This window comes from Sinohyriopsis cumingii, chromosome 1, assembly GCF_028554795.1.
Source record: "Sinohyriopsis cumingii isolate HCF-2022 chromosome 1, ASM2855479v2, whole genome shotgun sequence".
NCBI lineage: Eukaryota > Metazoa > Mollusca > Bivalvia > Unionida > Unionidae > Sinohyriopsis > Sinohyriopsis cumingii.
This window is the reverse complement of record NC_142961.1, coordinates 134,023,640-134,049,831: the sequence shown is the minus strand read 5'-3', so window position 1 is coordinate 134,049,831 and position 26,192 is coordinate 134,023,640. Positions and strand designations below refer to the sequence as shown.

Here is a 26,192-nt window from a genome sequence, read left to right as displayed (position 1 = left end):
GTAAATTTTAATTTTGAATCTATTGCATTTAACTGAAAGCTGGCTTTATTGCAGAGCTTTATAACTACAAAATGTGTGATTTTTCAATACCTTTCTCATCAGTTGTAATGATTCTTTGCTGCATTGTCTTTTACAAAATGTGGGTTGGGGGAGGGGTTGATATAGCTATTGTTATATACATTGAAAGTGTAGCATATTGGATAGAAAATATATAGCTTAAAATTGAGAGTACAGGATCATATCGTAATAGCATAAGTAGTATAAATATGAGAGCACTGGATCATAGGGTACTAACATAAGTAGTGTTAAATTGAGAGTACTGGACCATAGCTTTCTAGTATAAGTAGTATAAAATTGAGAGTGCTGGATCATATAGTACTAGCATAATTAGTATAAATCTGAGGGCACTGGATTATAGGGTACTGGCATAAGTAGTACAGTAAAACTTGTTATGAGAGACTGCCCCATCTGCCGACAAAAAGTGGTCTCTCAAGACAGGTCATCTCTCATAGCAGATTTGTGTAAAAAGACCAGTTTCCAAGGTCCAGTTTCAGAACAATTTCAAGAAAAAGAACCACAATCACTTTACATATATTCTATTCTTTATGAATAGTTCTTGCTAAAATATTGTATGCATTCATCTAAAAACAAAGTTATATTGCAATAAAGATATACTTCTATCATTAAACATTAAATCACATTTACATTTGAAGATCACATATTTTAGCATTTGAAATCATTCATTTGAAATCATTTCTGAGTTACAGTCCTACTCCTTTATGTTGACATCCTCGGTCCCGAGGAAATATTGTAGACATAGGCAGATGTTGAGATAAGTGTTGGAAGGGGTCTGAAAAAAGATACAGGTTAAATTCATCAGTAAGGGGTGACCTGTTGTCAGTGAGTAGCATTTACACTTTGAGAAAACAATGGAAATTTTGAGTACATGAAGACAAAACCAGTGTGAAATACACTTGTATATTGACAAATTACATTTTGGTTACCTTTGTTTAATAAAATCCACGATAAAATATTGCATCGGTACCATCCTGATATGAAAAACATTCACTATGGTATTCAGTGTGATATTAGCACATGGTTGCATAGTTGTTATTTACATGCTTCAAGTACATGTACTTAAATTGGCCTAGATTTTGGTCAGTCTGTTCACATCTTATTGGGGCCTTCCAAGGTGATGGGGCTATTCACAGGGACATGAAAACCTGTCAACAAGTTGGTTTAAACAGTGCATGTATTTTGTTACAGAAGTCATCGTGAAAAGTATATAAAAGTGAACAAGAGATATGTGGCTGATATGATTAGTGAAGGCATAATATTGTATACATTGACACATGCTAAATAAATTAAAAAGGAAACTGTCACAGCACAATAAACTTGTTTTAATCACTGATCACTTTCGAAAATGCAAGAATCAATCAGATTTCATTGCGTTTATTTAAGTCGCCGCAAGAGGCCAGCTGATAGGACCAAACAAAAGCCTGTTTTTTTATCTGACTGCGACATTAAAGCCTGGCGGCAAGATCAACTAATTGTTGAATAAAGTACAGGTCAGAACTGGCTGCTTGCTGACATAAATGATTATGCGGGAAAATTAAAGCCTAGTGGCAAGATCAACTAATTGTTGAACAAAGTATGGGTCGGAACTGGCTGCTTGTTGATACAAAGGATTTGTTCAGGCTGGGACCAAGGGCTTCTGTCGACATGTACATTTATTTTTTATCTCGATGTCGACATAAGCATGACAATTTTGGTAGTAATAGTAGACCAAGGGACTGGGACTTTGCTTTTTTTGTCGAAATAGGCGGCTTGTTGACATAAGTGATGTCAACATAAGTGGTAGGACTGTACTCGTTTTCCTTTATAACGACATAAATTTGTTTTACCAATGTTTAAACCACTTTTTGCGAGTGGTCTGCTCTTTTTCACTTCTTTCAATTACAATAATTATTTTCTCCAACCTTAAAATTTGTCTCGTTTTAGTTGGAGGTTCGTCCATTGTTATTTTGGTTCTAGGTGTTAAAATTATTAGTGCTTTATTGTAACATCGAACATAAAGACGGTTTTGACTTGAGCCGTGGGAAATATGAAAAATCTATACATGTACATTGTATATCTAATAATTAATGAAATAAAAAGAAACAATTATCTCATCCAGAAACAGAACCATTTACTCAGAAACCAAAGTCAGTGGCTTCATTCAAAGATGACATACAGGGATTAACTCTATAAGCAAAGTGTGTAACCTGTCACACCAACTTGAATAGAGGACAGCTTTGTGATTGAGATGTTATCACTTAACATGAGGGGGGAAAACATCAGACATCACAAGTCTTTATCAATCAAATCCCGCAAACAATTATCTCTTGCTGGTTTAATAGACAATGACCTTATTCACCCCTGACAATACAGGTTAACTCTATAGACAAACAATTTACACAACCACTATGTTTCATAACATGTTCATTAGCATGGTTTACAGACTGTAGCATCTATCACCGGTAGCAACAATCCTTTTATTTAATATTCCTTTTATGTTTGTTTTCGATCGGAACAATTATTACTAATCAAGCGGTTGTTGTAACAACTGATTACATATAGGTCAGTGGTGTCTGTCTGTACTCGCGATATGGTCGTTGATAGGGATGTTGGGTCCTACAATAATGCCTGGAAGCAGGCTAAGTGCAGTAATAATTAGTCTGGTTCCCTGCTTTTTGTGCTCCTTACGTTGCTCACCCCTATACAAATAGCAGAGAACAACACAAGGAGCATACAAAGCGTGGATTAAATAAAGGTTGTTGTAGTTTATCCTCGTTTTTGCGATACGGTCGCTCATAGGAGTGTCGAAATGCATATTTTGCCAAGACATCATGGTCGCCAGTTGCATTCAGCAGTTGGTCACTCATAACAGAGCGTTTATATAATAAAATCAAACTATACATTATGATTGTGGTCAGAAATGACAGGTGGTCACTCATAGCAGAGGTCACTCATAACAGTTTTTACTGTATTAAATTGAGAGTACTGGACCTTCGCTTACTAGTGTAATTAGTATAAACTTGAGAGTGCTGGATCATAGCGTACTAACATAATTAGTATAATTTGAGAGCAGTGTGGATCATAGGGTACTAGCATAAGAACACATGTCCTGTCTCCTTGCAAGGAGGTTTGGAACCTGCTTTGCTGGGTGTCTTGGAAGGGATTACCATGCAAAGCAGTCACTTTCCTTGTAAAAAGTGCCGCATTCTGTGGAAGAACATATTAGCAGATAGTCTATCCAGGTTGGGTAAACAATCCTCATGGATTGGTCTCCATAGGAGTCCCTATCTGTAACTATGCAGAAAGCCACTGGTGAACTTGTTTGTGACCAAGCTCAGCAACAGACTTGCCTGCTATAATTGTCCAGTACTGGACCAGAGGGCTTGGGCAATGGATGCATTCAGCTCCAAATGGCATTGTCTGTTCACATCTGACTTCACACCATATTGGCTATTAAACCAAGTTCTGCAACAGTCAGAACTTCCAGTGTCCTTCGCATTTTCGTAGCCTCATTATGGTATTGCAGTCTTAATTTAATGATCTTCTAGACCAAAACCAAGGTCTGCACTTCACAAGAGGGATCTTTTGTTACAGTAAAGTGCCATCCTCCTACACAACAACCCAAACATTTTCCACCTTCGTGCCAGATTAGTGCTGTAGGAAACACATTGATCCTAGCTGTCCCTCTCTAACTTCCATTGCTGATTTCCCTTTTGTTCCTTTTTGAGAACAAATATCAGCTATCAAGGGCAGTTTTCTCGGGCATGGGAGTTGGTTCTGAATTGCACCACACTGATCTCATTAGGTGTTTTGAGTTACAGAGGCCTGGCTCAGATAGAATGGGGCAAAGCTTCCTTCAGGGCCCCATAGTCAAGATTTTGTTTTTACTCGCTTGGTGTGGGTGAGAAAATGCAGCAAGATTTGTCATTGTCAATTGACAGTGACAGTCTCCAGTTTAATTTGTTTTTAATCTGCTTCTCTTCATTGTCAACTGGGATTTTTAGCAGAAAAATCTGTTACCTTTGGTAACTCCACTACTTATGGAGGTCCCCAGTCTCAGTTGAATCTGTCATGGGGAATATCAAGATAGCCTCTTATACCCAGCACTTCATTTCTACCATAATGTATCAGAGGGGAAAAATAAGGACAGGAAACGTCTTCCCTCATAAGGGCTTTATTTTTCAGCTTCCACTGTCTCATGGTGCATTGTCACCACAATCAAATGACCTTGTCAGTCCATTGCCGATAGGGACCTTTCCTCCATAAAACTAAAAAGTCATGAAATTTGAGCTGTTTCCTCATTGGCTTATCCGAATGATTATTCCTTTGATGACATCATTAAGGAAGCCGTTTGGTGATCCCATACAGCATTTTTCTCTTTCTACCACCGCTTATTAGCAAAACAAAGTGGAGGCATTTTTTCTCTCTTACCCATATATGTGTGGTCTAGTGGGACACCAGCCATTTGTAAAGTGGATATCTCCTTCATTTTCTTGTGTTTCATCAGTTTAAATTATCAGCCTGCGACCTGATTGACAAATTCAGCTACGTAGTAGTAATAGGTAAGTTATTGCTGCTGTTAAAATATAGTTGGGGGGGGGTAGACTAATTTTAATTATGAAATACCTACCCATTGCTGTTATGAACGCCCTCCTCCAACTCCGTTCTGACATCCTGGCAAAATCGTTTTCTATGATAAAGGTGACTGTGATGTGCATGGCTACAAGTGGTCTTATTGATAATTCTCCACTTCTCTGAGAAAATGTATTCACATTGAATGGATGAGGTTTTTCAGCATGAAAAAGTTAAAGCTGTGCAATAGCAATGGGTAAGTATTGCATAATTCAGATTTATTTTACACACCCAAAAGCCACATTTTCATAACTTTTTTTTCTTGTTTTACAACTTTAAAGCTGATTGAATCTTACGGTTTTTTTACATCATCACTTGGAGGTGTGTCATGTAGCTCTTTGGGTGTTACATCTTCAGAGTCATGGCTCAGTACGTTTGCATCGCCATTGCATTGTCCTCCCTTCTGCTTAATAACTCAAGAGCCATTTGAGATTAAGGGAAGAAACTCTTATGTACTTGTACGTCATAACTAGATGGTGTGTCTGATACCCCAGTGAGGTTAAGGTCACAGCTCAGTATATTTTGTTGTTCATCACACTTTCTTTCCACTCTTTAACTTGAGAGCTGTTTGAGATTAAGGGATATATATATATGCGTCTATCATCATTAACAGGTGTTATATACCACATTGGGGGTCTTCAAGACCAGTGTCATAGGATATGTTGAAATTTTGTTACACTTTCCTTTTCACTCAGATATCGAGAACCATTTGAATTGAAGGGATGGAACTTGGTACAGAGGAGCCTCATTAATCTGGACTCTGTTTATCTGGAAACCTTGCTTCCGGGACATAATTCACCGAAACGGAATTCCTAAACGTTAATTTGCTCCCTTAATCATGAAATATGCGTTCCAGATCCAGAAATCAAAATCAGGGACCAGAGTGTAAAATTGCTATAAAACTTGTCTCGATAAGCCAGAACTAATCTGTCCAAAAATTAAAAAAAATTTAAAAAATCATATATGAAAATACAGTCAGTCAGATAACACAGATTCACCTATGCAAATTTGGAGGTATTTCAATGTAGCAATCTCTGATTGGTCAAATTCTAGTGTATGTTAAAGTTAATAATTGATTACCTGATCATGTGTGTGGAAAAACCAAGTAGTGTGACAATATTGTAACCAGCGATTTTATAGACATTGTTTTATCTAGTCACTGACAGGGGTGTTAATAATTAAATAAATACACTGGGATCAAATTGTCCACGCTTTTTGACATAACATATGGTTAATAAATTGTCATTAAGATTCTTTGTTGTTTACCATTTGTATGTAACAATCAAAAAATATTGATGGCTGTATAAATACAGTTGATTGATTTAAGCTACAGGGCTTCATTTCAGAATAAAATGGGGACGTCAATTATCAGATCATTAGCAGTTATAACAGCTGTAAAATATGACTTCATTTTATTAGATTTAACTGATAGTGTACCATTGTACATGCATAGAGTATGATGACATCGTAAAATAAAAATGTGCTTGATTCATTTATCCGGAAAACTCGTTAATCCTTACATATTCAGTGGGAACAAAGGTGTCCAGAATAACGAGGCTTCTGCATATATTATCACTAAAAGGAGTATTGCACACCACAACGCTGTCCCATCTTCAGGGTCAAGGTCACAGGTAAATATTTATAGTTTTAGTCACATTAGCCCTACCCCTTTCTAATGTAAAAACTATTTAATGTAAATGGATGAAGGCTAGTGTATTTGTATATTATTCCTTTAAGCTGTATCACCTGTTTGGAGTTTTATACTCAAAGTCAAGGTCACAGTCCAGCATATTAAGCTTTCTTTTGTTTCTTTTTTATATTTTACCAGCCATTCGAGGTAAAGGATTGAGATTTGGTACCACTGTATATTTATAGTCTTTTGTTTATGTTTTTTATAACACAGGCTGTTTGAGTTACATGGATGAACCCTGGTATTTTTATCCTTCATGTAACACAGGCAAGGTTTTGTCCTTAAGGTGAAGGTCACAATCACATTTCATGTATCACAGTCAAGGTTTTATCTTTCAGGCAAAGGTCACAATGGCATTTCATGTATCATAGGCAAGTATTTGTCTTTCAGGTGAAGGTCACAATGGCATTTCATGTATCATAGTCAAGGTTTTGTATTTCAGGTGAAGGTCACAATGGCATTTCATGTATCATAGTCAAGGTTTTGTTTTTCAGATGAAGGTCACAATGGCATTTCATGTAACATAGTCAAGGCTTTGTCTTTAAAGTAAAGGTCACAACAACATTTCATGTCTCATAGTCAAGTTTTGTCTTTCAGGCAAAGGTCACAATGACATTTCGTGTATCATAGTCAAGGTTTAGTCTTTCAGGTGAAGGTCACGATGGCATTTCATGTAACTCAGGCAGGCTTGTATCCTCCAGATCTAGATCACTGACCATGGCAGTATTTTTAGCACTTTTCCTTTAATGCTTTTTGAGGTGTGGCAGCAAAACTTAACTTTTCATGTCTTCCCACAAATTGTACAGCTCTGTCAATAAGGTCACATTTGTCTTTAATGTGAGCTTTTTTGACCTCGTTTATTGTAGGGAACTGATAGATTCACTCAGTTTACTTGTCATGTTTTTGTCCATTTTTCCATCAATTTATCATTACTGTACTTTCATTTTTTGGAGCAAATCTCCAAAACATTGTAGGATATTTTGGTGAAATTTGGTACATGTTAAACGGGGGGAGTGAATTGTCCCGCCCAGATTTGGTTTTCGTTATCTAGGGGTTGACTGCCCTCAGTGTTATTGCCCGGTTCGAGTAAATATAAATATAAGTGGTGAAACTTATAGGTGAAATAGATAGAGATCTGAGCAGGTATATAGAACAAACCAACACGAGCCCCCGTACTTGTAAACAAACAATTTAATCAATTACATAAAAACACTGTGAAAATTCATTACATCAGGAATATACTCTGCTTTTAGGAATTTAAACTTTCACCGAAATACAAAGAAAATGCAAATAGATTTAAATAAAATAGCCGATCTGTTTACTGATAGATTTAGTTCATCATAGGATCAAGTGAACAATCGAAGTCAACGTCTTGTACGATTTCATAACCTGCTCGTCCCCAGTCTGTTTTGCTTCTTCGGTAGCTGTTCAGACCCTTTGATCTCAGGATGATACTTTCCACCATCCGTCTCAGGATACTCTCAGTATACATCTCAGAAATTAATACGTCGCAGGATTGCATCACAGGATAATACGTCTCACTGCACTTCTCTCTATACTTCTCTGTATACGTCTCAGAATAACATCACATCATACGTCCCTGAATAATACGTCTCATACGTCTCAGGAGCTATTTTCTCCCTTTTAAATAAATATAAATAGAGACAACCTAAATTTACCGTTATTTATGAAACAGTTAATTCTTCATTATTCTCCCTCGTTATCAGATTTCACTATCAGTGCTAAACAGACGCTAAGGCTATCAATCGACTCCACATGTCCTATAATGACCCTAGTTAGTCAAATGGCTAATTCGTTACGCCTTGACCTTACACATTAACACATACGTGAGGCCTGTGGTTCTGAGCCAGCCTCAATTTACACAGCGAATAAATAGGATACATTACATCAATCAATTACTAAATCATTTCATTCAATACACACTTATTCTTAATCATATGTGAAATCTTCTAAATTCGGTGAATTCACACAGACTCTCGTAATCATATTAACTAATGTAATGTATTAAATTCTTGGAACCTAATTCTTATGCAAACAAGATGACAAGTTCAAACAATTCGTCAAACTTATCTAAAGAAGATTAATGTACGGCATCCTATGCATGAACTCAACACAGTTATACTTCATAAAGCACATTCTTACACGAATGTAGAAAAATGATTCATACAACTACAAGTAAATAACTTAAGCAGAGCATTATATATGGCATCAACAAATTACATGGAATTGTCACACTACCTTTGCTTTCAACGTTCTCCTCTAATCGGCAAACTAGTTCGTCGGTTCCTTTCGACAATAGTCCCCTTTTGGACAACAGTTCCTTTTTACGAGAATTTCTTGCAAATCCTCGGAGTCCTACTTTGGTTTTCATGTAGAAAAGCTTAGACTGATTAGAATTTCGATGCAGCGGTTTAAAAAACCTAGAGAATTTTGTGTGGGAAACACGCCCCTTATTTAATGTAACCAATCAGAATCAAATATCTCTGCCGCCTTTTTCCAGAGGCGCCAAAGTCAGGGTCAGCTTGACCTGGTAGTTTGAGTAACAGAGTTTCTGCGTTCTCTCAATTTGTGACAACTTTACCATGAAAATGAAGTTTTCCTTGTCCCTTATAGTCCGCCTGGCTGCTGTATAAACAAATGTTTAATTAGGAACAGAATTCTCCCTCTAAAGGACATTACCGTACGTATGTGGTAGTATGGCAATATGATACACGCTTGTCTCCATAAATCTAATTAATGGTTCTCTGGTCTCAACAAATGTATTCTTGTTAGATCGACATAAAATTTGCCACTTAACAGTACATATATTAGACTAGTTAGCCAAATATGCCTTTTGGTATTCATTTTTTTTTTACTTTCAATATTTATAACATTTTTTAATTCATTTATCCATCCACCTCTCACATTTCCATTTTATTTAGAATAATTCATGATTCCTTTCACTTCCCTATATACTTTGTAAACATGAACTTCCTCTGTTTGAAATATGACAACTTCTTCTGTTACCATGGAGAAATTTTGTGGGTGGAAGGTATATAAATGTTTTTGTTTTCATCAACATTATCATTGCTTTCATCATTTGTCATCAGAATCATACTCATCATCACATACAGCAGCAATATTACAGTCATTGTTAATATCAAATGTAAAGCCAGTATAATCAACATTAACGAAGGCTATCATTATTATGATGAAGACACATATGGCCAGGTATAAAAGAATTCTCTGATTACAGCCGTTGCAAACCTCCAAAGCAACATGATTTACCATATTCCAGTACTCTAGCGGAAGAAATACTTTTCATTATCACAATTACCTTTGTTCAGATGCAAAATAATTATTGTCGGAGCTTGGGGATAGCAATATTGTCTTTATTTTATCTCTTAGTATTAGACCCTTCTCATCAGAGAGGCTGCAAATTTAATGACCTTCCCAGTCCTTTGGTAGGAATAGTGCATCCTTTCATTTACCTGAATGTTGCAGGAACTAATGAGTCTCAGTTTGATTCATTACTGTGCCATACTAAATTGACACTTTAATTTAAATCCTGACTGATGGAGAAAAGGGTTATTCGTGGTATGGCAAAAGTTTGTCTTAATCACTAGGGGCACTGTTTATTTTATGACAATCGGAACAATGCAGAGATAAACTCCTCAGATTGAACTTTGACCCAAACAGTTTTTGTTAAGTGCAGTACAAAAAAAATACATTAAGTTAAATTTAAATGGTATTAGAAACTAACTAGTGATTGTGACAAGGACTGATTTAAAGGAGTGAAGATTAAATTTATTCTGTAGGAGTTAAGATAATAATCAGAAAAGTTGCATCTGGTTTTGGAGATTTTCATTTGAAGACCAAGAACCTAAATTAGAAAAATGGAGGGGTTTTTTGGCCATGAAAATAAAAACAATTATTTTAGTGATACTACATACAGGGATGAAAACGTTCTTCTGATTAACAGATATCTGCTTTTTTGTGTCCCTGAAGCCAATTTTTTAGGTTGGTTAAAATCCAGGGATAACATTTTGAGGGAGGAGGAAGAGGCTAATGTTGGTATAACAGCAGCTTTGTACTGGTTTCTTTAGTTTGATTGGTTACTGTTTCTATATTATGAATGTTTGGGAGATAGTTGGCAGAACACAAAACCAACAACCAGCATATCGGGCTCACATTAGTATGGTACTTAACGTGTCCTTCACAGATCTGAATTATCCAGGGAGGTCACTCTTCAAACTAGTCATTATGGAATAGCATGTTCCACTTGATGTCCCTAAGTCAGAAAGGTGTTTATTCATGAGCCACAGTAATATGTATCATTAGTTTTCTTGAATTACATGTACAAAATGCCCAATTCTTTTTTATTTCAGCATATAATTTCCAATACTGCAAGTAAAAAGAATGCAGTGGATGCTTCCAGTTTCATATCAATTTGAATAAAATTTTCTGTCTGAACCCCTGTCCAAGATGCCTCCTCTCCCTCCATTACATCTGCCACAATTTCATTTTTTTTTTTCTGTCACGAAAAGCAGTATATGAAAAGCACCCTTTATCCATTATTACTTAACAGTAGAATCAAAATCTTGATGTCATGCCTGTCTCTAAAATTTTTCAAAAGGTGGCTTGTATAGAAAAATAGATGGCTCCAAGTGCAATTGAAGCCGTCTTCCATGTTGAAGCTACAATAATGGAAGCTGAGAATGCTCTATAATTGGCCAAATCAGGCCATTTCTGCTGACACGTTTTTGAAGGTATATTGTAGTCCAGTAAAATACTACTGTTCGAGAAATAAACACATTTCCTGTCAGAATTCAAAGATTCTTCTGCAAAATGAAGGCAGACATCTGTTTATATACTCACTGAAATAAAAATCACCCATTACCTGAGGAAAAATTGACTTATAGTACTGTCTTGTGTACTGGTATGTATAGTCAAACAAAGAATTCAGTTGATATAGGTTGGGGTCTGCAGGTCAAAGGTTGCAGTTGTATGTGTCTTTTACATACTGTATATACTCGTTTATAAGATGAGGCAAACTGCAAACAACAAAGATCCTGATCTTCATAATGCACCTGCAAATCTGGATCTGTGCTGTTTGTTCTATTGATTACTCCTAACAAACTGCACAGACCCAGATTTACCAGCATGTTATGCGATGGTAGATCTGGGTCTGTGCAGTTTGCAGTTGGACTTGTCTTATAAGTGAGTATATATGGTCAATAACTTTTAAGTGCTAGTTGATTGAATTAAATTTGATAGTATGTACATTTCCGTTAATTCCAAATAGCTGTCGTAATTGATTTGGGAGTCAGTAACTTGATGGTTGATGTCACTTTTCCTAATTATACCATATACTTGATACAGGTTGATCTGCCTGTGCATGATGTGCTGTAAGATCCGGGTCTGTGTTGTTTGTTCTACTGATTACTCCTAACAAACTACATAGACTCAGATCTGCTATCACAAGCAACGTGGACAGTATTTCTGGTTGTACAGTAAGTGTGCCAATCTGCATTTAGACTACCCATTTAGACTACTGGCAAATTTATATAATACCAAGACCAGGGTTATGTATAGGTTTGCATAGGTTGGGTCTGAGCACTTTGCAGCTGGACTCAACTTAAAAGATAGTAATTTTATGCGATTATAAAGTTGTCCACAGTAAGAAAAATGGAAACTGAATTATCCGAAAACTCTTAATTTCTCAAATCTTAGTGGGATTATTTTTTTCCTTGAAATTAAGTGTTGGCAGGTTTTATCCAGAGTCAAAGTATGGTCATTTTCAGATCATCTGGGATGAATGTTTTTGGGGGAAAAATTATTTCAAGGGCAATGGATTGAATCATATCTTGTAAGGGACTTTAATATTGGAAAGATCTTGGTCAAGGTCTGTTTTTACTTTGTTGTTAGTTTGTAGCCAGTGGGTTATTGTTGTTGTTATTCTTGTTGATGTTGTTGGTACCATCTTAGAGTTATGGTCTATAGTTGATTTGGAACTTTGCCCAGACATCATGAATCAAGCTTTCTTCAATAATGTCATATTTTGGGAGGCATTTGTATCCTCTGGACAGTATTTCTGGTTGTACAGTAAGTGTGCCAATCTGCATTTAGACTACCCATTTAGACTACTGGCAAATTTATTTCATTCCAAGACCAGTGTTATGTATAGGTTTGCATTTAGACAAAATCTATTTTACAAAAGAGTCTCAAAGCAGCATATGTCGCATGTTCCACTGCTGGAGCTGGGGAATTGGAATTATCTTTAGAAATACATTTAACGCATAATCTTAATTTGTAAGGAAAATTTGGGCAAAGTGAACAGTCTTTTCACATGCAACTAGAGAATTAATCATGCTTTAAGATAAAAATGTAATTAAAATTTCCATCTATTTTACAAGTCGTGACCTTTCTCTAGGGTATATTTGAGTTCATAAGACGAGTTTCTGAGGTCTGTCAATTTAGTAATAGTTTCAACGCAGAGCAACACATAATTGTGTTGTCATTACCGATGGGTTATTTTTACACAATACAAATTTTTTCACTTTGTAAAAGAAAAATGTCCTCATGAAATTTTATGGACAAAGTTTAATCTTATTAGTTGCTGGTAATGGTGATGGCTTCTTTTTTTTATAAGATAAGAAAATTTGAATGATTTTCACATCAAAGCCAGGAAAATGTTGAAATTATTTAATTCAGCATAAATATTAAATTGCATATGAGATGACAGTGGTGGATCAGTTTCAGCCAAACCCTATTTTTTACTATCATAATAGAACACTTTTGGTTGATAAACAGAAAGTTGGCCATTTTAAGCAAAACATAGTTGTCTCAGAATTGAACCCTCATAGAAAAAATAGATTATCTGCCAATACATGAGCACTCTGTGTATTTCAGATAATTTTGTTTATCATATCATGAGTCAGATCCATCGGCAAACTGCATAGACGCAGATATGCTATTGCATAATGTGCTGGTAGATCTGGGTCTATGCAGTTTGTTAAGTCTAATCAATAGAACAAAAGTTATGCACCCTGGCATGACATTATCTGACAGCAGATTATCAGGGTCTGTGTTAATTGTAGTTAGACCTCAGCATTTACAGTTTGGATGATGGAAACTCAGCTGTACTCATTTAATAATGCAAATGTACAAACCATCCATTATATTGCACCAACGGCAACCTGGGAAATGGCTGACAGTAGACATCTTTTCTTCCTCCAATCTCAATTCATGGGAAATTTATAAACTGCGGCAGTGCATGATCACATCATTTTCATCATCTCGCTCCATGGCGTAAATGGTCTTAAAATGTAAATAAACTTGAAAACAAGTTAAGGAAATAAATTTGGATGTCGTTTCCCTGTCTCTTATGTATTCTCTTTATGACATGACAGTATTTTATCATGTCGGAGGGCATTAGCAGGATTACAATTTGAATGGTTGTGCAAAGTGTAATTGAAACTTTATACTCCAATTTAAGATTGCACTGCCAAGAATGTTCACAAATTTAAAGCTTTTAGCTCTTCAAACATACTAATTTTTTCAAGTTATTCACTGGAGACATCCGGAAGAAAAAATTGGATTTTATGTGCTGTTTATAGATAAATTTTAGGGTGGAAAATGGAAATTCTAGTTTTATGGAAAAATAGCAATATCATTGGTGTTTGATGCATCGATCACATTTGTGATTGAAGACATTGTTTTCCTCCTTATTTGGGTCCAAGTTTTTAAAGAGGATTCATTTCTACAAGTGCGTTGGGGTTTATACATTTTTTTAAATGCATTTTTTTAATAAAAAATTTGTATATGCCCACTATAAGTATTATATGTTACAATGTTGTCCATCTGTCTTTTACCAATTTTGTATCAGCACACTTGAGTTCTCGAGTACCTATGCTTACCAAACTTAATGGATGGCTTCGACTTGAGGTAAGGAATAACCTTCTGATTTGGTCATAAAAAAGAAAGTCCAGGTCACTGACAAAGAAAAAGCTGTTTCTGCACAGATATTTCAGGTTTCAACCATGTACCTCATACAGAAATTCTGGAAGAATTGCGTATTGAGTAACAAATAGGCCAAGTGATTTTAGGGTCAAAGGTCAGAGTCATTGCAGTTCAAAGAAAATGGATTTTGCAGGGTTATATTTTGTTTTACAGTAAATACCTTGATCAAATTCTGCAGATGGCTTGCACTTAAAGTAATAAGGAAGCCTTTCGATTCCAGTTAGTTTTCATGGTCACGGCAAGTCTAATAAGAAAATAATGGTCTCTGCACAGTCAGTTTGGTTCAAGACTCTGTATCTTTACCAAAAGTCTAGGTCATTGAGACCCACTTGTTGATAATCTCAGAATCAACCATGCCCTACATAGATTAATATTTAATACCTGTGGAAAGCATATATTGTTCCATTTAAGATACTCGTTTTACGACTTCACTGCTGTAGCAGTTGGTTTGCTGCTGTCTGTCTATATACCCATATGTCTATATGTATATCTAAAATCCAATTAGCATGATAGTGCCAAAACTATTAAACTTTTAACTATATATGGACTTTATTCTTTATTGTGATAAAAAGATGAGGATTTGATTAAGCCCAATTTCAATTTTGTACTTTGTAAACTTACACATTTTTAACAAAAATGAATGAAAATCTGCAGGCATATTTATACTTCAGCGTAAAATATCTGATTAGATTTTCAGTCCATTACAGCAGTAAATACATTTTTTAACATCTTTAGTTCTTATCAGTAGAAGAAATTGTGATTTCCTGTCATCCGTCCACCTGTCTGTTAGCAGAATTTTGTTATCACTTCCTCCTTTGAAGTGTTGGTATAAAGCAATTTGATATGCAAGTAGTATTGGTAATCAAATTGTGATTTGCCCATGGCGTATGAATACGCATAATCATCATGTTTTTATAGATATTATACTCTCTAAACATGGATATGAATTTCTTGGAATCATACATTTAAAAAAGAGAAAATAACAAGAAAATGATTTTCATGAAAAATATTTTTTTTTAATAGAAACTAACATTTTTTTACCCAAAAAAACCCCCATAAAAACATACTCAATCCAGAAAATAAATATTATTGAGTTCCACCATGTGTTGTCTGCTGTCATCTCTGTCAACACTGTTGTTTCCAGTCTCTCCCTCTGACAAAAATCAAGCACTGCAACTTTGTGGAAAAAATAAAACAATGACAACAGATAAGGAGCAAGATGGGAAAGCAACATTTAATCTACTAAACTGAGTTAATTGGAGAGTTTGAGAGAGACATGGCTGAGACATTTGTAAATGAAAATGATCCATGTGTTAGGGAAGACAGATTTTACACCATGAGCCTGATGATATTCAGAAATTTATAGAAAGTAAGCAGAATGCAAACATTTTAAAAAAGACACTTTTTATTTAAGGCTAGTGACAGAATTCTTGCAGTGAAAAAAAATGAATTCAGAAATGTACATGAGATACACCCATCTGAGTTGGATTGGCACCTGGCTGGTTTTATACTCAGTATTAGGAGAAAAGAGGGATATGAGTTTGAACCAAACAGCTTAAGAAGCATCATCAGCTCCATTGAGAGGAACAGACACAAATTTTTTATTTACAAGGGAAGCTCTTCGGGCAAAGCAAAAAGATTTAAAATCTAAAGGAAAAGGAAATAAACCCAATTGGAGTCAACTGATCACTGACAAATAAATAAATGCCTTGTACAGCAAAAAACTAATGGGGATGGAAACATCTGAAGCCATTGTTAACGCATTGTGGTTTCACAACTCCGTGCATTTTGGTTTGAGGGGAGTGACTGAACATTACAATCTGAAATGGGGGGGGATGTTACACTAAAGAAAGATGTGAATGGCCTCGAGTATCTTGAACTCATTGAAAGGCAGACAGAAACAAGAACAGGGGACAATGTCAAGGACATCAGGGATATCAAACCTAAGATGTATCAAAACAAAATCAACAAAGAGATCCACTTGATATCTACAAACGGTATGCTGTCAGCTGACACAGCAGACTTTTGTTAACGTGAAGATCCTTTCTATATTGTGGCCAACACTATGCCAATCTCGGCGACAAACCCAAGATGGTTTAGGAAAGAAGTCATTGGAATTAACAAACTTGGATGCATGATGAAAAAAATTGTAAGAAAAAGCAAATATTACAGAAAAAAATGAATTTGCAAATACTAGTAGCCAGAAGTACCTAGTTCAGAAGTTAAGAGACGAAAATATTCCCCCAACTGATATCATGCAAATTTCAGGCAACAAAAATGTACAGTCTATAAACAGGTGCTCATACATTAGTGAAAAACAGCAACAGATGTAATCCAATTACCTGAGCAACACCAGTCACCCAAGTAATAATGCTGTCAATCCCCACCCCCACAACAAAGAAATTTCAAACTGTATGGCAACAGACTGTAGTATATCAAGTTCCCAAACGTGTAATATTCAGCAGAATCAGATTATCAGCAACCCATTCTATGGATCAAGCATCACCGTACAAAATATGTTTGTTATGAACCTCCCACAAAACGTGAACGAGATCCCTAACTGGGTCAACTTCTTTCAACAGGCAAATTCTCAAACAGGGCCCACACAGTGGAAACGTGGGAGAATTATTGAAAGTGACACTGACAGTCAGTAGGAATAGCAAAATATGGACAGAAACGATATCGATGAAATGTAGTTAGGGTTAAATTGTTTAATTACCTCTTGTTCCTTCATTACTTTGATTTTTCTGGCTCCAGTCATACTGTTACTATAGATGCAAATGGCTGCCCTGTTACTGTTCATAACAACGAATGCTGCAAATTCAATGATTGCATGCACATTATTAAAAAAATGTTGAATGTTAACTATCAGCCTTGTGTTTTCGTATAATTTAATATTGCTAAAGGAAACATATAGCAATTAATATGAATGAAGTGTACAGGAAAGTCTGAATCACTACAGAACTTCTTGTTTGAGCGTACCTACATGTGAGGGGTTGTGAAGAGTTCACTCCCCTAAAGTGCACTGTTTATGGCCGTCAGTTTTATCTCCCATGTAAAATGAAAACTTGTATGTGGTATGCATAAAATATATGTATAGTGTGTACGCTGTATCAGTGATATACCACTCGTATACATTTTTCATTGAAAGGAAACTTGGCAAGCCTGATTTCCTTTTAATGAAAAATTTACACATCTAGTGGTATATCATTGATACAGCGTACATACCGTGTGTGTGTGTGTGTATATGTGTATGTGTGTGTGTGTGTGTGTATATATATATATATATATATATATATATATATATATATATATATATATATATATATATATATATATATTCATCCTAGGGTCTAGTTGGTCATAAATGAAAATTGTGCCCTGTAGGTAACTGTGATGAACATGTAAATTTTCTTTTTGCAACTATTCCTGGAGAGATTGTTGCCATGATTTGGGGGGAATTGCAAAATATTTCTTACAGTGTCTACCTGGACATGTCCAGCATGGTAATGGTGGCGATCTTGAAATTCTTTTTATTGATATGTGTACTGGAACGAATGATTTATAATCTTTCATTGACTTGATTAGATTTTCATGCCATCATAGCAATTTTTCACATTGTTGTAATTTTTTTAATTATTTGTATCTTGGAAATTTCTTCTGCAGTTTAGTTATTTGTAGTTTATAAACATATGTAGTAATGTATGAAGCTTGCAGAGCAGTGTGTGTGTGTGTGTGTGTGTGTGTGTGTGTGTCTGTGTGTGTGTACGTGCGCACATGCATGCAGAGATCCTGAAATTCTAATGGCCTCTGAAAGAATTTTTTTCCCAAAAAATTAGCATTGCAGCCATATATTTCTGAAATTCAATATGAAAACATTTAATGAAGATATACACTACAGAAAAAAAGAAACAATTGATCATTCAGTGTATTGTCAACTCTGGATATTTTATTGTGTTTTTGTGCCTTTAGAGTGTTTAAACAGTTGGAAAAACATAATAACCAAACAACCTTGGTTGGCAGCACCTCAGTTGATTGTCCCACAAAAAACTGTAAACTAGGCCTAGTCACCTTTGAATTAACTGTAGTTATGAGTATCATTATTGAATATCCAACAAAGAAACAATCTGTAAATCAGACCTAGTGACCTTTACATTTTACTTAATTTACATATTTTGGAGCAGTTGAATATATCAACAAAATAAGGACAAAGCATGTGCCAGTTGAAACCTTTTATCTATTGGACATATCTGGCAAATTCAGGGGTTTCAGGATTACTTCTTTGTATAAAACATTTAGAAAAAACTATTAATATTTAACAATATTATACATTAGCAATCTTCAGGTGTATCATGATTCTTGAGTGCAAATATTCTTTGAATTTACTTCTGCTGTTTTTGAATACCCATGGGCTTTCCTTATGGGTGACAATTATTAAATTAGATCCATTTCACAAAGGTGCACGAAGTTATACCCATTTAGAAGTTGTACAATTAATGAAGGTGAAATATTCTTAAAAAGAAAGAAGACCATCCCATGGATAAACACTTGAGAAAACCACTTAACTATGGGGATGATGTTAACCAATTCACAGAGGCACCATCTTCTTTCTGTCCTTATTGATAGCATATGGCTGATCATCATAGAGACTTGAATAGCTTGTTCAACCCCCTGTGTTAGTGAACAAATCCAGGCAGTTTACAAATCTGTTCAAATATTGTCCTGCATTATGCTGCCTGTTTTCACAGCTAGGGGTTTGTGTGTTTTGTTTGCCTTGGTCATTAAAAGCTGGCTGCCAGCTCTTTTGACTATGAATTTGAAGTGACAAGAGAGAGAAAGAGAGAGTGAGGCCAGAAAAGGAAGGACCATTTATCAGAGACAGTTTAATGCAAGTGTTTGAGATGGGGTGGGAAGAGAAAACAAAAGAGAAAGTAGAAAACGGGAACTCTTTGAGACATATTTTTAATAAAAGTTTGAATTGGAAAACTGAGTGAGGCAGAGAATAAAAATGATGTTTACTGACTAAAAGATGGATATAAATTTTGTTATAAAATACACTGAAGTAGAGAAAATGAGGAACTATGGATTTCATCCAGTTAAGGAGGAAGGGACTGTGAAATATTTTCTCTTTAAAACTCCAAATGTGAGAGCATGAAAATGTGTGCATGAGAAATGATCTTAGACCTGCATTTCTTTTTTATGTTTTTTTATAAAACTTGGGTGTTTGTTGACTTGCTATGAATTGACAGGAAAAGCACTTTTACCAGATGTGACAGTCATGAAACTTGATAGGCTGTTTTCATTCTGGAGGGTACTACTAAGAAATGTTTGTTACACTGACCTACTTTTCATTCTCAATCCGACTTTTCATGACCTTTTGCTTACTTTTCATGATTTTTCTGCTTACTTAAGGCCAAGTAAACTAATGGTATGGTCCTTTGTTATGCATTATCCATTGTTCATTATCTGTTCACAGCTATTATTATTGACACATCCTTTTCAAAAACCACTTTTCCAGTTTGGACAATTTATTGGAGTATCCTGGCATCAAGACCGTCAAAACATATTCATGTGATGCTTTGATCTGCTGACCAGTCTGGCCACCATTACTGATGTTATGTACATTTATATTATGTATATTAATATTACATGTATTATGTGTATGATTATAATTTGTATTAGGTCATTTAATGGCACTTTAAAGCAAAATGATATTCAAGTAATTTAAGGATGATCACATTTTAGCTGTAATTTACTGAGTTATTTCTTTAAATAATTCTGAATAGACATCCCACTGGGATGTCAAAACTATCATTCACATTTTGTTTTTGTTTTAAACCCAATTAGCTGTTAAGCATCATCTTAAGTCTCATGATTTTGACAATGGTGAGAATTTTACTTTAATGGCTTGTAGAAAAAAGCCTTCACGTCTTTCTTTTTACTGCAGAATCTTTGTTGATATCAATTAGTTATTGTCTGTGATGATATCAGTTATTGCCTTTGATATCTATTAGTCATGCTTTTGATAATAATTAATAATTAGTTATTGCATTTGATGATATCTCTTAGTTTTTACTAATGTTGGTATCAATTAGTTTTTGCCTGTGATAATATCTATTAGTTATTGCTAATGATTAATCCATTGCTACAAGTTCACTGTGCTCTGGCAGTTTACTGTGCATTGGTAGACAATAGCCATGGCAGTTTCTTATTCCAGAATGAAAACAGACGAGGGGGGGGGGGTTAAATCTGTATTCCAAACTTATATGAAAGAAGCAAGAATAAACAAAACTATTGGATGAAGTATATTTGTTGCTGGCGAGCAGGTCAAGCAAAATACAATGAAGGAAACACAAAAGGTTTTTTTGTTTATTATGGTGGAGAGAGATGGGCTCTTCAAGTTCATTGGCTTTCATAGAATATTTGCTACTCAAAACCAAAATAAAACCATCTCCTGATACTGGGAAATAAATGTTGATAGCAAATTATCCTAGATCATTAAATTCACTCTTAAGATGGAGTAGTTATTTTATATTTAAGCTGTCACTGACCCTTAAGGTCATAGCCTTAAACACACCTTAGAAATGATGGTATTTCCCCAATGTAGTATTAAATTATAGGGTACCTTCAGGACGTCTTTTACACAAATCAAACTCTGTGCTTGACTGGCCACAGTCTTTTGTAAGGATTAGCATCTATACATTGTGACAAAGGTATTCTAGTTCACATGATTTCAGAAGATACCTCCAAAATGTATTATTGCTTTCAGAAGCTGGATATAATTTGGACAGTATCTGGCATGGCAGAACAAAGCTTTCCCAGGCTTTTGCAATCTGTCATTTTTTGGTCATGCATGTTTTTATGGCATTAATGAGACCCAGAATGCCATCTTTTAGGATTTTGCCTTTTTATATCCTAATGACATCTCATTAACACTTTTGTGTCCAGTGGAAAGAAATATACTGCACATAACAAGAAAGAAAGAAGTTTTAGATTCTTTTGTATTAATGGAGCTAGGTTATAAATTTAGAAGCCTATGGAGCCTGTTTTTAATCTTGGCATTATATTTAAGGAGAAATTACTCAAATTAGTAGCTCAGAACAAAGAGTTAGTTTTTTATTGAATCTGGGAATGAAGTGGGGTTTGATTCTTACATGGTCAGGGATGAAACTGGACTTGTTGCTTATTGAGACATGGACTAGAATGTTTGTTTCTAACTGAGTCAAGGAATGAAACTGGGCTTGAGTCTGTGACTGAAACTATGTTTATTCTTTACTGAGTCAGGCAGTGAAACATGGATTTTTTCTTATTGAGTCGGGGAATGAAACATTGCTTACTTTCTTTTAGAATGAATTTATATCTCAGGCAAAGATCATTATGGGCAAAGATCATTATGGGCAAAGATCATTATGGGCAAAGAAAAGTTACTTATATTTACAGGTTGATTTTGTTATTTTGCTACAATAAACCGGTCAGTTTTATTTCTACAAAAGACAACAGCCAGAATCTTTTAGCTGCAAATTTATTTTTCAAAATCAAGACAAAAAAAAATCTTATAATGTCTTAACGGTGTTGTAAGATTTCTAGACCATGACCATAACCGCAAGTAGGCCTAATTATTTGGTTCTCACCTGCATTTAGTTTTTTAAGGTTGCAGACGAAGCAGTTATGTGCACCAGGAGTAGACTGAGTAATGCATGGTATCAGACTGTTGAAGGTTTTTGTTGTACAAGTTTGAATATACAGTGAAACCCATCTATAAAGGATACTCTAGGGACCACAAAAATTGTTTATTGTGGAAAGGCATCCTTCATATTGAGACTAGATACAAAATGTTGACCACAAAGATGTTGCAAAAAAATCTTAATTTTTTATTGGAATTGATGGAAGATGCTGCCCCCCCCCCCCGACGAAGAGCAATACACTAATCAGAAGAAATAGTGCATAAAAATTGAAAATTCTAACATTTTCATGTTTCTTGTTCCATAATTCTGCCTTAAGCTTGCTTTTTCCCCCCTAAATACATTTAATAAAATTTGTTTGAAGAAATGGGCAGTATTATAGGAGATCAAATTTTATGATGTCTGTTACATATATATATATCCATGAATGTGACAAAAAATCCATCAAATCTGGAAAAATACATGTGGTCAGCCCATAAAAGTGAAATTTCTTGTAAGAAAAATGGTTTCAGAGCTGTCATCCTTGAGCAAATGTCTTCTATATGGAGGTATACCTCAATTCTGGAAAGTTCAAAAATGATAAAGGTGTGAAAAATTCATTTATCTTGGCTATCAGATTTTTGAGAAGAAAATAATGCCAACATCTGTATACATGTAGTTTGTTTCATGAGGACAACAGTACAAAATCCTTAGACCCAATTTTCCCTTCTATTAACAACAGCATTTACTACAACATATAGTTGACTGTACCGGGAGAATGATGGAGTGAGTGTACTGTTTAATTTGTTACACTCTTCAGGTGAATTATAAGACTTGAAAAAGAAATTACGACGTCCTTTTATAATTGGTCACATTTGCATCCCGCTTAATCACCAATATAAATAATGATCATATTTTACGTGAATAGGTTACTGGAATAACCATTACTTGGGGTTTCGCTTCGTTGAGTTCACACAATAGCATCAGCCAGGTAATTATTGGAGCTGTTAGGATGGCTACAGTGTGTTTCAAGCGGAGGTGACAGGGTCAGAGGAAAAACCATTGATTCCTGCCGAGACATTACAACTTCCCAACATCAGACAAGCAGTGCGTACCGGGTAGACATTCACTTGGGGGTATCACTAGGGGCAGCTTTCCTTGCTAAGATGTAATGCAGCACTGGGTAAATATTTATGGCAGGAAAGTACCGCAGGGAATTAAATGTTTGGCTCAAGCAGTAACCCACTCCTTGTATTTTATTAGATACATGTATTCCACATTAAAGGATGAATCAATGATGCTTCTTGAACAGCATTTTTTGTCATAAGTGTACTTTTCAGTTTTTTTTTAAAATTATTATTTAGTTTCTTTCTCCCTGCATAATTTCCATGATTTTATTTTACAGTTCTTAATTTTAAACAAAGTTTTTTGAATTTTCGAGTTTGGAAAATAGTCTTAAAAGTTTTCATTGTAAAGAAATAACTTGTTGCTTCATGATTTCTTTCTTATATACATAAAATAAGTTGGATTTATTAAAAGGATTACTAGGTACAATTTAAAGAAAAATGTAAAAATAAGGTTCGTGGAATAGAGTAATAGGTATTTAAAAGTACTGGTATATATAATAATAATAATAATAATAATAATTCTCACTGCGAGCTTATGTTCCAATGATTCCAATCCTTTGATATTTTTTAATTTCTACAATTTAAAACAACCATGGAGAAAAAGTGGTATGAACAATTATGCTTCATCTGCAGTTTAGAATCCCCTTGATGTTTCCCCCTCAGAATCTCTTGTCAAATATTTATGTCTTTGTTGAGAAAAATAATGAAACAAAATTTTGCAAATTCAACTTGATAATGACAGTATCGTTGCTATATTGTGTTGGAGTCTTTTGTAGGAGGCTCCACTCGTCTCGGCCAAATTGCTCCAAGCAAGGTGTTTATATTTTTGTTATCGTGATAGAAATCTTGATAAGCAAATTGATTCTGGGATCATAAAGGTCACATAGGTTTTTTTGTAACTGCGATTTATCTATTTAGATTCAGTGTATTTAAGAATTAGCCTTTGTAGGGTAATCTTGAATCAATTTGAAAGTGACGGATCACAAACAATGTGAAAAGACTAGCCCAAGAATAGTGCCCTACTTCAAAGAGCGTGGTTGAATAGCAAGCCACTATCGAGTCTTCCATCATATGCAGCTAAGCGATAAATTTGGCCTTATCTACCCCCAAGTTTATTATTGAGCATTAGTTTAAATGCAAGATTTAAAGCGCCTATTACAGCAAATTACCAAAACATAGACTTGGAACATTGAAAAATCCAATTGAAGACTGCCTGTGTGGCTCTAAGTACAAAAAATGATGATAGGGTACATCGGATTTACCCATGAAGGGACAAAATCTTATTCAATTTCTTTGACTTGTAATATTTTGAGAAAGACAAGTTAGGAACATCTTAAAATTGCTTGCAATTATGTTGGCTTCTTAAAACTCTGAAGAACCCTAGATGTGTGTGGTATAATGCATTGGAAGATTTAAGTAAAAAATTATCGCAAACACCAGTGTTGTACTATTTAAAGCCTAATGTTCTGAACTAATTTTTTTGAATTATAAGTCAGATTAATTTTTTTAATAGGATCCATTCAGAGATTAAATTATATGGTTGGTATCTAGATTGGACCTTGCTTTGCAATAGTCTTAAAACTTTATACCTTGATAAGACCACTGGGGCCAGCCCCCTGCATACAAAAAGACCGAGAAAAAAAATATGGGGTAGGCTTATTATCAGATATGGATATTCTCAGTAGATAAAAGTATTTTTTCCAAAATCTTCATAAAAAATTAGGGCAAGCTTATGATGAGGGAAGGTATTTTATGGTACTACATGTATATAATTTTGTGAAAGAGCAACCATAATAATTCCTTGTGATCAGATTTTGCATTTTTCTATGATTTCTTGGGGATGTAATATTAAGTCCTTCTTGCAGAGATTTAGATCTGAAATGTCATGTTTCATGAACTTAACTAAAAAAAATATGCATGTATATATGTATGCATGTATGGTTTCCATATTCCAAATGTAAAATTGCTATTATGAAGAAGTGATTCATTTTTCCACCTCACAGCAAGTGGATTTATTCAGCACTGTTTGAAATAATTTCCCCTGAAGCATCATCATTCTATTAGGATTGATCTGACATCGTACAAGTTGACCACAAAATTACGAAGCTTAGAGAGGTTTCAATTTACAGGAGTTTCCAAGCAACAGACTGATTCAGGTTATTACATTAATGGAAATACTGGGAAGAAAATTAAATTTGGGAGTCCTTTTAGAAAGCTATTGAAGAATTGTTTAGTTTAGGTTTCGGACAATTGAAGTTACTCTGAACAGAATGATGAGAGTTTAATTGGAATCCATACAAATTTAAATTGGGCTTTTGCAAAGCATTGGTCTCTAGTTTGTCACCAAACTGAAACATGTACATCATATTGTTGCTAGACCTGCTGCATTAGATCAATAGGAATAAACTTTACTCTCATAAGTTTTTCATATAAATGATAGCAATGCATTTTCATAAAATGATTCCAAATTTACGAAAAGTTCTTTCATTTTCTTAACAATGTGCTTAAATTAGGAAGGGTGTATCCCTTAACTTCATGAAATTGGTACATTGGACTACATTTTACTACACATTAATGTAATTTTACAAGTTCAGATGATTAGAATATATAATTTTGTTTGTAATGCAAGAGATTTTAATTTTATTGTTATAGTTGATAGTTTTGAAACTAAGTTTCTATAAATACTGTATATCCGTGTGTGTGTGTTTTAAGGATTTTATTTCTTCTTGGATACAACATTTCTCTGTCGGAACATTCGAGTTTTATTTCCCCTTTCCTTTATCACAATGTTTAATGGTTATATGGTTATAGCATTTAATTGTTTGGTCCACCTGATAAAATTAGTTCAATTATAACATATTTATCACCTGACAAAAAGTGCCAACAAAAGTGCTGAAGTGCCAAAAGTGCTAAAAGTGCCAAAATCAGATCCAAAATGGCAATCATTTCAGTAAAAAAGGTGCAACGACAAAGACGTTGGATAACAAAGAATGTGATAAAGAC

General features: G+C 34.8%; 1 protein-coding gene and 1 pseudogene across 4 annotated transcripts in view; both read left to right on the top strand.

Annotated features, from left to right (window-relative positions):
* The window catches only part of LOC149807888 (protein phosphatase EYA1-like), a 365,190-nt gene that overhangs the window by 136,840 nt on the left and 202,158 nt on the right, over positions 1-26,192 (top strand). The gene's annotated exons all lie outside the window — the stretch shown is intronic.
* On the top strand, positions 15,375-17,262 carry LOC149807890 (uncharacterized; annotated as a pseudogene).